Source organism: Panthera leo, chromosome A1 (assembly GCF_018350215.1).
Source record: "Panthera leo isolate Ple1 chromosome A1, P.leo_Ple1_pat1.1, whole genome shotgun sequence".
Lineage (NCBI taxonomy): Eukaryota > Metazoa > Chordata > Mammalia > Carnivora > Felidae > Panthera > Panthera leo.
In genome coordinates this window covers 104,505,103-104,521,021 of record NC_056679.1, presented here as the reverse complement: position 1 = coordinate 104,521,021, position 15,919 = coordinate 104,505,103, and the positions used below count along the sequence as shown (strand labels likewise).

General features: G+C 42.7%; 1 protein-coding gene and 1 long non-coding RNA gene across 6 annotated transcripts in view; one reads left to right on the top strand and one right to left on the bottom strand.

The window, feature by feature from the left end:
• The window catches only part of MARCHF3 (membrane associated ring-CH-type finger 3), a 148,761-nt gene that overhangs the window by 87,602 nt on the left and 45,240 nt on the right, over positions 1–15,919 (top strand). Inside the window, exon 1 of one of the 3 annotated variants that reach the window (XM_042934082.1) lies at positions 9,465–9,982. The exons of 1 other annotated variant lie outside the window; for it this stretch is intronic. The gene's annotated coding sequence lies outside the window, so the exon portion shown is untranslated. Of the gene's footprint in view, positions 1–9,464; positions 9,983–14,248; positions 14,270–15,919 lie in introns of those variants that run through there. One more of the 3 variants, XM_042934088.1, reaches the window with a different exon arrangement.
• The window catches only part of LOC122217291, a 120,700-nt gene that overhangs the window by 70,668 nt on the left and 34,113 nt on the right, over positions 1–15,919 (bottom strand). For all 3 annotated transcript variants that reach the window (XR_006201379.1, XR_006201383.1, XR_006201382.1), the window contains 2 exons: positions 14,558–14,862; positions 8,184–8,235 (listed from right to left, as the gene is read on the bottom strand). This is a non-coding gene — a long non-coding RNA (uncharacterized LOC122217291). The remainder of the gene's footprint in view (positions 1–8,183; positions 8,236–14,557; positions 14,863–15,919) is intronic.

Genomic DNA, 15,919 nt, shown 5'->3' with positions numbered 1-15,919 from the left:
CCCAGGTGCTCCTGTGATGCCATTTTTTTAAAAGCCACAGTGTGATTAAATAGCTTCAAATGCTCAAGAAGGCTTCCTTTCGGTGTCTAAGATAAGCTGTCATGGGGAAATGAAGTTAGTTTTAGGTAAGAAATACAAGGCAGGAAGACCCCCAACCTTGAGTCTCAGCACCATGATTCTCTAAACCAGCAATGGTGGCCAACATTGCACAGGGCCGTGTAGATCAGCTAACATGATGATAACGTTGTTATAAGATACCGTCACTGCACACTGACCCCTTAGAGGACCTGACTCTCATTTCCTTCCCAGACCTCTCCCACAGGCTGGGTGCGAACAATGGTGGTGCGGGGTCCGGGTGACTGCCACCAGCGCCACCAGCAGAAGGACCCCCCAGGCGCTTCCCTAAGCCGTCACCGATAAACCAACACATGAATGAAGGAGTGTGCTTTTCTGGGATCAGGGCCCAAGTGCAAACAGTGCCTCTGCCAGAATCTTCCTTTAATGTTACGCTGGACCTCAGTCCTGCCTTATTCAGACTATACTCTGAGGGACGCTACTGTCACATATATAACACATGCTTTGGCTTCAGTTTTGAAAAACCAAGCACAGTTCTGAGAACTGTTTCTAACGAGTGTGAATTTTCCCACCTGTTTCTCTTTTTTTCTTTTTTTCCTATTTATTACACTTCCCTGTTGGGTGGCTGATGTCAACGTTTTCCCCCACAGTTGAGAGAAGGCAACAACGTTTTTAAAAACTAGGTTTGCACTTCTAATCTCACCCGCAGTGTTAGGAAGCTCCTGAAAGGCAGCTCAGCATGAGGGGCTTTAGAGGACTGAGGCCTCATTTTCCACACTTATCCTTGAGGATCTCTCTCTTCCCACAGTACTTAGTAATTGTTTATCAGTTTTCTGTGAAATTCTGAACATAACTTTGCTGAACCAGAGTCAGTTGTAAGGCACCAACGTAGTTAACATCTCTGTCTGTTCAGTGATAATGTGGTCTCAACGCTGTGTTCTTTCTATAATAGAAAATTGGAGGGGATTTTGTGAACTGATGGGTTTTACACTTTCCATCACTCCTAATGATGCTCATTAATTTGTTTTTATATTTATTTATTTTTGAGAAAGGGAGCGCCAGGGGGCTGGGGCCGAGGGACAGAGGATCCAACGTGGGCTCTGCTCTGACAGCAGAGAGCCCAATACGGGTCATGAGATCATGACCTGAGCCGAAGTAGGTCTCGGCTGAGCCACCCGGGCACCCCATGCTCATTAATTTTTGAAAAGCAAAGCTTCTCACAATGATTTACTTTAAAAAAAAAAAAAGCATAAAACATAATATACACCTGCACTACAATTAGAATGGCCATCTGGCAAAAAAAAAAAAAAAAAAAAAAAAACCCATATATATACATACATATATATATGTATATATATATCTCACTGTTTAGCATCAAAGATCAGGTTAATTGAGGCTGTATCAGTGTCAAGGAGAAAGAGAGATAAACCAAGATCTGCTGATGGATAAGGAGTAGAACTTCTCCACTCAATCCTTATTATTCACAGATTCCACAACTGAGAATTCACCTACTTGTGAAAATTTATTTGTAACCCCAAAATCAATACTTGCAGTGCTTTCACTGTGATTTGCGGACACGCACAGGGTAGCAAAAAATTCAAGTCACCTGACACACATGTTCCCAACTGAGGTCGAGCAAGGCGACGCTCAGCTCTTTCAGATCTCATAATATAAATAAGTGTCCTTTTCCCACTGTGCCTGTGTGGGCTTTTTGTTGGTGATTTTGCTCTTTAAAATGGCAGAAATGCCGATGTGCTTTCTAGTGTCCCCAAGCACAAGAAGGCTACGATAGGTCTTACAGAGAAAAACAGAAGTTCGATAACTTGCATTATCTAACTTCTATAAGAAGAAGAGTCACATAAGTTTAATTCAGGCATGGGTTGTAGTATTGTGGGCCCTGGGTTCACTGTTAATGAATCAACAAAACATGTTAAATAAGTATCTTTAAACAGAAACACACATAAAGTAAGGTTATATAGTGACGAAAGGTTATCACTTGATGAAAATGTTATGCCCAGAGCCTTGCGGGAACCCAGCACTGGGTTCCTGTTAGGAGCAATGGTTCAGCATTGGCTAATTCAGCACTGACAGCAATTTACAGAACATAACAACCTCGAGTAATAGGAATCCAGTGGTATTTGGATTCCCTTTCTATTCAATTCTCCTATATGGGACTTAAGTACCTTTAGTCCAGAAGGATCTCTGGCTGTTAAAATTACAGTGACTTTTTAACTAATTATAAGTTATTTTTAAAGCACCAACAAGGATGTCTTCCAGTTCTTCCAAGATCATTAGAGCTGTCTTATCTCTGAATACTGTCCCATGTTCCAAAGGTGGTGGTACCGCAGGTGGTCACTCGCACGATGGTACAGGTAAGGTTAGGGGATCAGAAGGAAATGGAGACACAGGTAGAAGCCAGGAGAGTGCTAGTTGCTAGTTTGTGTTCTTTCATTTCAACCACTCCGGAGACCTTTCGTCTATCCTGGCTAAACAGTTGATACCATTTGGGGAAGCCTTCCTTTCAAGTGAAAAAGAAAGGGCGTGGGGGACAGGGAGGTATATAGGTGAGACACTGGTCCTAACCTTCTCTAATAGGGAAGGTATACCCAACAGGGTGGTGTTGTCTGTGAAAAATTAATAATAACAGAGTTTCAGCTGAGGGTCACCTGTTATAATCAACCTCTGGCATAAGGTTCTGTTTGTTGTAGAACTGGACACTAATTGGAATTTGTACCTGTGTTATCATCACACAGTATCCAAAAAAATGGGCAACCTCTGGCAACTTTCATGAGGTTTTCTAAGGAAAAGAGCCATTTGCAACTTTAGTGACTAATATATCCACAGAATTCACTTTTACTCAAAGAGAGGACGATCTTAGACTTCTCCCCTACTCCCCAGATACCTGATTATAATAGCAAAGGAGATCACTGTATTTTTCCCCCTTGTTTGTAAGAAATAAGGAAAATTATTTATTTTGGCTTCTGAAAAACTGACGAACTGTGACATTTTCTTCATTGTAATGCACATGTGAAGTTATTTCCCCCAAACCAGATTCTAATTTTCTATAATTCAGTAGGACAGCTCGCAGAACTTTCTTGCCTACAGTTTGAAAGTGCTACGGGGAAAAATTAAATCATGGCACAAAAAGGGAAGTGAATGAGTTGTGATACCCAGGAAAATATGTGGTGACTCACAGATATGAAAAGAAGTTTCATCTGCAGCCTGAGACTTTGGGAATACTAAGGAAAGTGACTCGGCTTTCAGTTTTTTTCGTATTTTCTCTATTTTGTCCTCCACGTTAACTCCCAACTTGGGGAGAGGAGGGGAATGTTCAATAGAATCAGATCAACAGAGCTGAGAATTATGCTCTCCTCTCCTCTAAGTTGGTAAAATGTGAATTGGAAAAGTCCGAGGAACTCATCAGCGTCCATGATGGCCATTGCAACTGCATATTATAAAAGTTAATCATGAAATCTTGTAGCTGTTCCACACTGTCTTGCCCAAGCATTAAATACCAAGAATTCTTCTTGTTTCAAAATTTGAGTCTTATCAAAAGAGCATGTACTTTTCCGTTAAGCAAATGCAGTCCTACTCAATGTATTAGGAAACTCTGAAGTTTTTTGTGGAATATACTTGTCATAACTGGAGAAATCACCAACTTTGTTAACTCCAACTTTGGAGGGGGAAAAAAAGTTTTCAGTTCCATTCCTCTTGCCCTACCTAGTCTTCCTTATCACCCCCGCCAGAATGACTAAGGGCACCTTGCATCATGTAGACACTTCATCAGTATTAAATAATAATTATGGGAGCCTGGCAGAGAAATTGAGATCAGAGAGGGGAGCTTGGGTGGCTCACTTGGTTAAGCATCCGCTCTTGGACAATTTCAGCTCTGGTCATGATCTCAAGTTTCATGGGTTTGAACCCTGCGTCGGGCTCTGCACTGGCAGTGCAGAGCCTGCTTGGGATGCTCTCTCTGCCTCGCTCTCTGCCCCTCCCCCGCTCACACTGTCTCTGTCTCTCTCAAAATAAATAAGTAAACTTTAAAAAAAATCTTAAAGAAATTGAGGTCAGAGATGGAGCTATCAAGTTTTTCCACGAACTTCAGGGGGCTGGGAAAATCATAGAATCCCTTTGCTTTGGTTTCCTCATTTCTGAAACAAGTGAAAATACCCACCAGTTCTCCTAAGGCCACATGGTTTAAATATACAATTGATGGGCAGGCAATTTGGATATAGAAATTCCAAACAGGAACGTAAATGATGCTTTAGAAAAGTTTGGCTGATTATTACAGCTCCTGTTTATAGATTTGTCTTCTCTAGCAAGGATATGACTCATGTTAAGTATATGGATTTTTCATCTAAATTGGCATGTCTCTGGTTAAAAAGAAACAAGCTAACCAAATGTTAATTTAGGCACATTGTATTTATGTGGGGGGGGGGGGGGGCGCGGGGAAGAGAGAGTATCCTGTCTGGGTCATTTCGTCTCTCCACTGTTGACATCTGCGGCCGCCACCAAGGTGGGGGAGGATGGGCCACTGGAGGATTCGCTCATGAACCTGGTGTTGGAGACCACTGATGACCGTGTTACGTCACTGTAGTGCTTTGTACGTGGGGGTATTTGCACAGGTACCACTCCATTTTATAATGACAAGGCCCTGAGGAGCTCCTTGAGGACTATTTAGTTCTCATGTATTACTGATGAAGAGCCAAAGCTGAGGGAATGTAAATGATACAGTGGGGTCCCCATGCCTGTCCGAGGCAAAGCACCCAGGGCCTCTGGGGTCTGACCCAGGGGTCTTCCCACTAAACCAGCTGCTTCCTGGAGCAGGCTGCCTTGGAGAGGGGTTGTTGCATATCCTTCCCTGGATATCTCTAGTGTCATGTCTGCACCTAGAGAAGAAAGGAAGTGGTCTTGGTTGATTTTGGATTATTTATGATGAGGACATAGGCCTTTTTGAGTTTGGGGTTGGCTTGCTCTCGTTTGGTTTTTGTGTTTATCATTTTCCAAAGGTGGTTTAATGTGCTTCCCCTCTTGAGGGCTATAGGATGTTATTTGTTTATCCTTTTTAGTCTAAATATGATAAAAATACATTTTATTTTGGAAAATACAAAAAGCCTGCACAATAAAAACGAAACAAGAATTGCTTATTACCTGGAGAAAACCACTGTTCACATGTTGATATAGCATCTTTCTCCCTTTGGTAGTTGAAATTATAGATAGGTATTTGTATAGCCTACTTTTTTTTCATATGGCCTTATAGCCTTATATTGTATTTTCCAGTGCCAGTACACCTGTAGTATAAAAGTAATGTTAACAGCCCCACTAATAATCCATGAAATGGGTATGATCTGTTTACTTAATCTTTCCCCCAATTTTGGGCAGTTGTCTGTGCCACTTGAAAGGAACACTGGAGAATATAAAAGAGAAGTGTGGGTGTGGACTGTGCATACATCCCTGTTTGCATTTCTGATCATGCCCCTAAAATGGATTCCATAAAGAAAAGACTCAGGCATTATATCCTAAAAGAAAGATTCCTGAAAAGAAAGGTCTAGCCATTGTAAGACTAGCAGCAGAAACCAGCAAATTGCTCTGCACTGTGTGTGGAGGCTCATCACCCTTGCCCATGTCATCTCTGCCCAGCCTACCCCAGTCATCCACCCTCTGCATAGAGTGTCATCAAGGATTGTAGGTTACCTTTTACATGGCCTGAGCATCACCAGGAAGGAAATTGGGAACTTGGTTAAATTTTGCTTTATGGATTTTTATTTTATTTTATTATCATTTTTTATTTTTGTTTATGGATTTTATCTTCATTTTTTGCTTCATGGATATATACGTGTATGTACATATACACTTTTTAGATTATCACTTTTTTGGCATTTCCTGCTGTATTAATCAGTGTTCTTCAAAGAAGCATAACCAACAGAATAGGAGATGATAGATTGATGATGATGATGATAGCTGATAGATAGATAGATAGATAGATAGACAGATATAAAGAGATTTATTATAAGGAATTAACTCATGTGATTATGGGGGCTGACAGGTTTCAAGATCTGCAGGGTTAACAGGCAAACTGGAGACCCAGAAGGGCCAATGATGTAAATTCTAGGTCATAGGCTGGCAGATGTGAGACCCAAGGAAAGCCAGTGTTTCAGTGAGAATCTGAAGGCAGGAAAAAGCACATCCCGGTGCAAAGGCAGTCAGGCAGGAGGAACTCCCTCTCATTCAAGGGAGACTCAGCCTTTTGTTTTATTCAGGTCTTCACCTTATTGGATGAGACCCACCCACATAAGAGAGAGCAATCTGCTTTACTCAGTCTATGGATTTAAATGTGAAACTCATCCAAAAATATCCCTCACAGGAACACCCAGAATAATATTTGACCAAAGATCTGGGCACCCTGTGGCCCAGTCAAATTGACACATAAAATTAACCATTACACCCTCAATCCTGTGCCTCCGTGGCCTGCCTACCTATCCCAACCATTCCATACAGGTGACTCTGAAATAGCAAACTTTTTTTTTTCTTTACAACAATAGCTATTTCTAGTGGTTTTGTTACTTCGTATCATTCAGAAACAGAAGGGACAGGCTTCCTCAACTTGTGCACATGGTATCTTGTGACAAATAGAAACCTGGTCATATGATGGTTAGATTCCAGCACCAGCTCATAAGAGCTCAGTCACCTGAATACGGAAGTAATAGTATCATTTCAACTATAGCCAGCCATTTTATCACCATGGGAAAAATAATCTATCCATGGCTTCCAAGTCAGGGTCCCACAGAGATCCAGCTTCCACCATGCTTCTACTCAAGCCACAGATCAGGAACCTAAGTCTTGGTAGATCTTCGAGCCACAGATCCTCCTTTTCTGCACTTTCAAAGGGTTCTGAATTGATGGGAAAATGGGAACTGCTTTACCTCTGAAGTATTTTGTATCTTCATCTACTTAGTCATTTATTCATGTATTCATTCATTCTTTGATTTTTTAAACAACACACGCCATGTCAGCGTAAGGAGACTATGTGCATAGGAGGGAATAGGAAGGGAAATTAGAGATTCTTTATTTTAGAGATACTTGCAAGCCATGTTTAGGTTAAGAGTTCAAATTCATAGTCCGCCTATTAATGACCTGTACCAACGAGCACCTGATTCCAAGTCTGGTCATGAACAAAAGGATTATTCGGGATTCTCCTTCAATTAAAAAAAAAAAAACAAAACAAAACAAAAAACAAAACTGCACACACATAAAAGGATTATTCAAGATTCATGGAAAAAAATAAAATGTTGGCAACCATTAAATAGCAGAGGGGATACTGGACTGCCTAGAAGTTAGGGGCACCTGGGTGGCTCAGTCAGTTAAGCGTCCGACTCTTGATTTGGACTCCGGTCGTGATCCCAGGATCATGGGATCAAGCCCCACGTTGGACTCTGCACCTCTCTCCCCCAAAAAGAAAAAAAAAAAAAAAACACACTTAAAGAAGTCAGATAGAAAGGATTGTACTTCTAAGTAAGAGAACTAACTGTTTCAGCCCTTTGTTGCATGACTTTAAACTTGGATCCAGAATTTGATATTAAGATAGTGAATTCATTTATTCATTCAGTGAGTCAGCAGATATTTTTAGGAGCTCATTATGTGCCAGGCACTTGTTAAAAAGTATTGGGTCTTTTTGCAACAACATGGACAGATCTAGAGAATATAATGCTAAGCAAAATAAGTCACTCAGAGAAAGACAAATACCATCTGATTTCACTCATATGTGGAATTTAAGAAACAAAACAAACAAGGGGCTCCTGGATGGTCCAGTCAGTTAAGCAACTGGCTCTTGATTTTGGCTCAGGTCGTGATCTCACGGTTCATGGGGTCGGGCCCAACATCAGGCTCTGCATGGAGCCTGCTTGGGATTCTCTGTCTCCCTCTCTCTCTCTCTCTCCCTCTCTCTCAAAATTAAATAAATAAACTTTAAAAAAATAAATAAATAAAAGAGACTAACCAAAAAACAGACTCTTAACTAGAGAACTGATGGTTACCAGAGGGCAGGTGGCAGGGGCGGGGGAGGTGGGGGAATGGGTGAAATAAGCGAAGGGGGTTAAGGGTACACTTACCATGACGAGAATGGAGTCATGTAGAGAATTGTTGAGTCACTACATTGTACACCTGAAATTAATACAACACTGTATGTTAACTGGAGTTAATTTTTTTTAATTAAAATTTAAAAAAACTTTAAAGCATTAGATCTCAATAATATTGTTTTTAAAAAGAAGAAGAAGAAGGTAGAGAAGAGCTAGAAGGTAGAGGGAAGATCTATAAACTATACGTTTTAGTGTGGTCTTCCCAATGGCTGCATTGCCATTAAAGAAGATTGCTCATGTAAAGAAACCACGTATGTTTTGTAGTTTAAAAAATAATGCAGTTTACTGAAGCAGATTGGAGTTTTATTCCTTGAAACTAATAAAAGAGGCTTATGGGAGTTGGAAAGAAATAAAGACAATGACTTTACAATCATTTGTAGATACACAAGTATCTTTAGATGGCCTTTTTACTCTTTTTAATGAAACTATCCAAAAACCTCCACAGTAATGGGCAATTCACCTAGGAACTCATCTTCATTATTTGTGTAATTTTTAATTCTCCAAGCTTTTAGTTTCGTGTACATCAAAAACCACTTAAGGGCTGTAAAAAGATACTGAAGAGAATGCTACATTTAGAGCAGAAAATTCTGTTATTGAATTTACCATAGTGATCATCGGTTGTAAATCTAAGCAATCAGTCCAGTTTATGAATAGACCAAGCTAGAGAAATCAGCATGCCTCATTTGCATACATACACACCGTCATCATGGATTAGCTTTGGTTGCATTTTCTCCCCTGGCAAACAGGACACATATTTTATGTCACCTTGAAAGGAGAACTTAATAAAAAGCATGATACGGTATATTCAACCTCTTTCAAGTGTCCAGATCCTTACAACCCGATATCCAAAAAGTCGGACATTTCCCTTTCTGCATATCCCTCCTTTACTGAAAGAACATGTATTTGTCTCATGTACCTAGTAAACATCTAAGTGGGCCCAGTGCTGAGCACTGTGTAAACAAGATAAGTGAGGGCCTGGTTTTAGGAGTGTTGACATCAACGGATGGAAATGAAATGACAGACTCCATTTAATTGTCTCCTCTGTTGTTAGGAAAGTCCAAAGACATGCCCTCCCCAGCAAAGAGCAGGACCATTCATTCCTCTGTGTCCATCTTAAATGCTTCAGGGTAGCTACCTCATCTGGGGCCACAATGGTACCTGGCTCTTGGGCAAACCCATGGAAGATAAAGGGAAGGTTCCAAGAGTAATTGTGGCTCATCTGGCTCCCCAGAGCCTCAGATTTGCCTGCCAGCAAAAACAAAGGGAGACAGTTTTATATTCTGTATTGGATTCATGCTATGTTTTAAGGTAATACTCTCTACAAACCTCGCCTTCTAATACCTAATTTCTTTTAGATTCCTAGGATGCCTCTAGGATGCCTCTGTGTGTGTGTGTGTGTGTGTGTGTGTGTGTGTGTTCTGTCTCAACCCGCTGTTCCCCTGGCACGTTCTGGTCCATCTGCCCCAGCCCAGGATCCCCAGGGTCACACCACCCAGTGACAAGATGCATCAGGCCCACCTCTGTCCCTCCCCAGAGCTTCATGTAGTATTCTAATAATAATGACAGAGACCGCTGAGTGGACACACAATGGGCGAGGCACTTTACATACCCTGTCAGGTGAGGGCACGACCACTCTGTAAGGAAGTCACTTTCTCTTTTTCACAGATGGGCAAATTGATGTGCAGGGAAGTCAAGTCACTTATCCAAAACTGAGCCCTGGTAACTGGTGGCAAGAGCCAATATTCAAAACCGTGTGCCTGATTCCTAAGCTCGTGAGTTGTTTTTGTTTTTGTCTTTTGCTTCCCCACTCTGCCTGTCAAAGCAGTTTGTTGCCTCCCCTATTAGTGTCAGTACTGTAATAAATGTCTCTTGGCTTGAACAGAAATACTGAAAGCGACAGTGTACCCTGGAGACCTGTGCGGTTGCCGTGCCCCTGGCCCAATCATTGCAGCGAGCAGTGTTTGCTGTGTACTTTAGATACATTGTTTCATTTCATTCTCAAATACGAAATGGGCACCATTTTATCCCCAGCTTGAGGAGTCATAACTGGTAGACGGAAGAGCCAGGATTCAAACCAACAGTGTTCAACTTCAAATCCCACATGCTGAATCACTGCAGCAGAGAGAGCTTTGCAGAGAGAGCTTTCTCCCACTTGGTATTTTAGAAAGAAAATTCCAACACTTTTTAGCGGGGAGGCGAGTGATTTCTGGCATCTATGCTAGTCAAGTTGACCATTGCCACTGGATGTGACGGCACCTGCTGTCCTCCTGTTGTGCTCATAGGACAACTTTGCAGTGGGGGATTACACTTCAGTAGTCCCCGGGCTCCATGGCTAAAGTCCACGATGGTAAGATTTTATGGTGACTAGTTAGCATTAAGATGGCATTATATTATAATCATTAATTGAATACATTGACGTTTTATTGGATTGAAGAAAATAAAGAGGGTATTATATGGGGCCTGTGTATGTGTGTGTGTGTGTGTGTGTGTGTGTGTGTGTGTGTGTATGTACTAGAAGATACGCATTAGCCAAGAAGTCAGGACCCGAAGATACTACCGGAGGTCCAAATATCTGAGTAACAATATTACTTTCTGACAGAGAACTATTTACTAGAAAGATTCTCAGTAGGAATCGAATTGCTTTTATTAGTTTATTTATAGTGTGCACTTCCTTTTTCACCTCTCTTTCAAAAGAGGGTATTTGCACTTTTGCAGAATGTGTGAAAGTCCTCCATTTACAAAGTCCTGGGAGATATTTTTCTGCCAGTACCTTGGTTCAGCAGCTCTCAGGGAGTTCCAGTGAAGCCCACCGGGGGTGGGGAGGGGAGGGGGGAGCGTCTGTCCTGCTCCTCCTCTCTGGCATGCATTTCCTAAGCCATTCCCCCTGCTTAGAGCAGGACACCCACACTGGCGTCTGCAGGGCCACTTGGGAAGCTCTTCTGATCCGGGTCTCCCTGTTATCCCTCTTCTCACTGCTTTATTATTCTGCACTCAATTTCAAACTAAATAGAAATGCAGATGGGCACATGAGCATCTAGGTTTCCCAAAATACACATTTTTCTTGAGTGCTTCCCTCTTGAAGTGTGTGGACAGAGCCAGCATATTATCTCCCCATTATCACTCTGTTTTAATGTCTAACTGACAGGTGCCTGTCAGTAAAACAAGGCAGTAATGGGCAGAAAATGTCTCTGCTCTTAGAGAGCCAAAAAGACCCTGGATTCCTGTCAGTCTCGGAGACACTCATCAGCCATTGTTAAAGAAGACTTATAAATGCCTCTTTGGGGAATACCCATGAATGGCCTAAATGTTTTCAACCTTATTAGTGAGAAGAAAAAAGGGGAGCTGTTTCTCATTACATGGGCAGATTTCACCCACAGTGAGTATTTTTCCCCCAGTGGAAGCTTGCCCAGCACGTTACTGTGTTATTACCGCAACCCCGGAGCAGGGTGTGGCCAAGCCAGATGGCACCTGCAGGCTTCATTGGGTGAGAATGGCTTCCTGATGAGTCACAGACAAGGTCCAACTGATACAGGCCCAGTGACCTCAGCTAGTCAGTCTGAAGCCATGTGGTTCTGCCAATCTGCTTCCTTCAGATGCATCCAGTAAATAATATGATGGCGGAAGTCTACGGGGGCAAGTGACACCAAGTGGTCTGTGTCACAGTAAGCAAAAGAGGCGATCTTTTAGATTTGTTTTCATTTTCCCAGGAGATTAGTTAACGCAGAAGGCCTCTGTCTATGAGGGAAGTTCGGCTTAAGGAAAGACTACATCAACCATCAAGACAAAGTCAGACACCGGGGCGCCTGGGGGGCTCAGTCTTGGTTAAGCATCCACCTTCGGCTCAGGTCATGATCTCACGGTTCGTGGGTTCAAGCCCCACGTCGGGCTCTGTGCTGACCGCTCAGAGCCTGGAGCCTGTTTCAGGATTCTGTGTCTCCTTCTCTCTCTGGCCCTCCCCTGCTTGTGCTCTGTCTCTCTCTCTCTCAAAAATAAACATTAAAAAAAAAAAAAAAGACAAAGTCAGACACCAGAACAGGTGAGAGAACCAGTGCTTGGCCTTCTTACTGAGAGCGCTCAGTGGCAGAGACCAGGCCCTTGATTTATTTTGTGTCCATTTAAACCACAAGTCCAGTTTTCAATATGAGAAGGAGGGTTAGTTATGGTGAGGTGGTCTGATTTGTTTTTTTCCTTAATTTCAGTAAAAACAGGTGGACCTTCAAGAATAATACACACAATAACAAAACAACTCAGTTACTGTACCATGTAACTAAGGCACAGATTCCTTACTCTGAAAATTAACAATCAAAGGAAAGAATTAAACAGTGATCATGTGTTTTCTATGCAAATCGGACTTCAGCATAACCAGATTGCACTGGTTGATGAAGGAAAATTGTTTCCAGAATTCTTGCTACTAAAGGTGAAGGGAAGTTCCACTTGGAAAGGCTTAATTTTGTGGCCCCCAAATAAAATAATTGCTTCAAGCAACTGTCATCCATGGGTGCAATCATTAGACCATTAGAATATTGATGGGGAAGGATGAGGGAATCATCTGCCATCACTTGAACCCATTAAAAATGGGACACCCATTAGGTGTCTCCTGATGTGATACAATGAGAAGTATACAGTGTCACCTATGAGCTATTGTTGCCTAAGAGTTGAACTCTATCAAGGCCACTTACACGTTTACAGAAAACATAGGGGATAGAGGAACAAATTAAATGATACCGCAAGAAAGCCAATTTTGAATGTGGCTTTCTTCAGCAAGATAGTGGCAGGGAGAAGAAAAGGAGGTGGCAAGTAAGAGGTACATAAATAGACATCTAAATGTTGCATACTGGGGTGCCTGGGTGGCTCAGTCGGTTGAGCATCCTACTCTTGATTTCAGCTCAGGTCATGATCTCACAGTTGGTGGGATCGAACCCCAATATCAGCACGGAACCTGCTTGGGATTCTCTCTCCCTCTCTCTCTCTCTCTCTGCCCCTCCCCCCAGTCGTGCACACGCATGCACACAAGCTCTTTCAAAATAAATAAACATTAAAATAATCTTCATAGGAAAGAAGAAAAGGAGGGAAGGAGAAACACGTGTGGCAAAATTTTGATTCATTGTTAAATTGGCATGATGGGAGTATATCTCTGTCAGTTTACTTAGTATTCTCTCTGCTTCAAATTTTTCATGCTGAAAATATTAAGGAAAAGAATAACAGATCTCTCTCAGAGGTGGGAGTGTGTGGACCCACTGGGGCCGTGACTAGAAAAAAGTCATTATCTGATGATTAAAAAAAAAAGATTACTTTTTGAAGGTATCCTTTTTTAAAAGAAAAACTTGTTTTGTTAGCTTTTGGGGGTAGTCACTGCAAACCAATTCCATTGCCTTACATCAAGCAATTGGAGGGGAATTTGGGTAACAAATAGTCTCTGGTGGAAAAGTGAATGCTGATCTTAGCTGGAATAACTTGCTTTCTTCAGCATCCGCAGTGGTTGGTCTCCAGGGGCTTATCTGGCTACATGTGTTTTTCACATTTATTAGTGAAATTGGAGATTCAAGAATAAAACACAGTCCTCAGGAACATTTCGTTAATTTGTGACACACTAGAGATTTTTTAGCCCATAAAGCAAATGAATGAGCTCCGTGGGGGCATAACTGTTATTTTCACCCTGGAAGGCAGTAAAGACCCACTGTATTTATTAAGCACTTAGAGAATGGCAAATGAATAGTGCTATGAAAATAGAAAAATATATTCACACTATTGCTATTAATAGTGTAATTTTTTTTGTATGTTCTGAAGGAAAACCCGTCAGATGAAAATTTAAAAGTAAAGATAGACAGACCTCTGTATAATATTTGACTGTTTTATCTTGGATGAGAATTTAATTCAGTGTCAGTATAAAGTTGTTTTGTTTCTGTCAAACAGGCTGGATCAGGTTAAGGAAACTCACCCCTTCTTTTTGGCGGGGCTGGATATACAAAGAAATGAACAGACCAGATATTTGATTCAGGACCTTCTTTCTAAGCGGCCACGGGGCCTAACGGGATGTTCTGGTAAAAACAGTCCTCCATGTACGTGATGTGCTGCGATATTTCTAACAGGCTTTAAAAATACTCAGCAGCTGGGGCACCCAAGTGGCTCAGTCGGTTGAGCGTCGGTTGAGTCGGTTGACTCTTCAGCTCAGCTCAGGTCATGATCTCATAGTTTGTGAGCTCTAGCCCCACGTCGGGCTCTGCGCTGGCAGCACAGAGCCAGCTTGGAATTCTGTCTCTCCTCCTCTCTGCCTGTCTCTCTTTCTGTCTCTCTTTCTCAAAGTAAATTTTAAAAATAAACTTAAAAAGAAAAAATAACATACTCACCTGCACGGGAGGCTTGGGGACAGCGCTGGCTGGTCCTCACACCGAAAAAGTCCGGATGAAGCCGATACTCCAGAGGATGGGGGCTGTGTCAGATGCAGGGATTGATGTCAATACGCAAGGTAAGCTGGGCCAGGCAGCGAAAGGAGCAAAGGCCAGAAGGGGGCATGTGCTCCCACGAGGACAAAGTGACTCCTCAGATTCCTTTGAAGGAGTTCATTGAATGCTTTGCATCGAGGTAGGTAGGAAGGAAGAAAGAGGCCTCATTCCCCGCCAGTAGGGGGTGAAGAACAAGAATCCAGAAGACCCTGTGAAGAGATTAAGTGATCAAGTGATCACGGGTAACTCAGCCATTGGCTATATGGTGCATTTTCGTGTGCTTGTTTGCACCTTGATTTAAAAGACTAGACCCGTTTATTTTCAGGAAGCACCAAAAAAGAAACTGTGGCTTGTCTCTGCATGTATGCGTATGTGTGTGAGTGTGTGTCGCGGAGAGGCAGGGAACAGAGTCGAAGGGCCAAGAAGAGTCATTCCAGGGGGATGTTTTTGTGCTTTTTAGCTATATTTACACAAGACTGTCAAAGCAGATGTCAGCAGTTGTGCTTCCGTGAGATGTTTGCTTGGGCAGATGCGAGGGTAGCAAGGAGGGCTTGTAGAGGGGTTGGGCCAGGCAAGGGATCTGGAAGGAACCCCTCACACCCTCCCTGGCCCCCAGCTGTTGTAAGCTGACCCCGCTGCACTACAGTCTTAAGCACTGTCTGTTACCAAGTGCCTTCCACATGCCAGGCACACACCTATCCCAGATCCTCAGTGTCAGGGAGGAAAATGAGGCTTAGCTCCGGGTAAGTCTCGTCCATTCATAAGCGCTGGGTGGCAGTTATAAGCCAGGGCTCTGTCCCCTTCCCCCCACCATCCCAGAGTGCTCCTGACCCCAAAGCCAAATGTGTACAAAAGCAACGCAAAGACACCCAGAGACTCTGGCACGTCTCTAGAGCACATGTGAGATAATGAGCACATGTGGAATTTGGGAGGCTTTTAATGTTATGAAGCACACGATAGGGAGTCCCTCTGTAATGCCAAACACAGGGCTGAAAAGCGAGATCCAAAGAGTTTTCATCTTTACTCTGTGCTTGCCTTAATACTCCTCACCAAGTTGAGTCGCTTAAGTCAACCTTGCGCCAAAGCCAAGCAAGGGTAATGGAGCCAAGTCTCTTGGGACCTCAAGGGCCTGAAGTGAGGCCTGGGCCCCCAGAACCTGGCAGAACGTAGAGCTTGGACATGACCCTGGGAGAGGGCAAGAGTGCAGCCTCCCCATGGTCTTGGTGAAATGCAAATGGGGAAAGCCCCAAGGCACCCGGGCTGAAA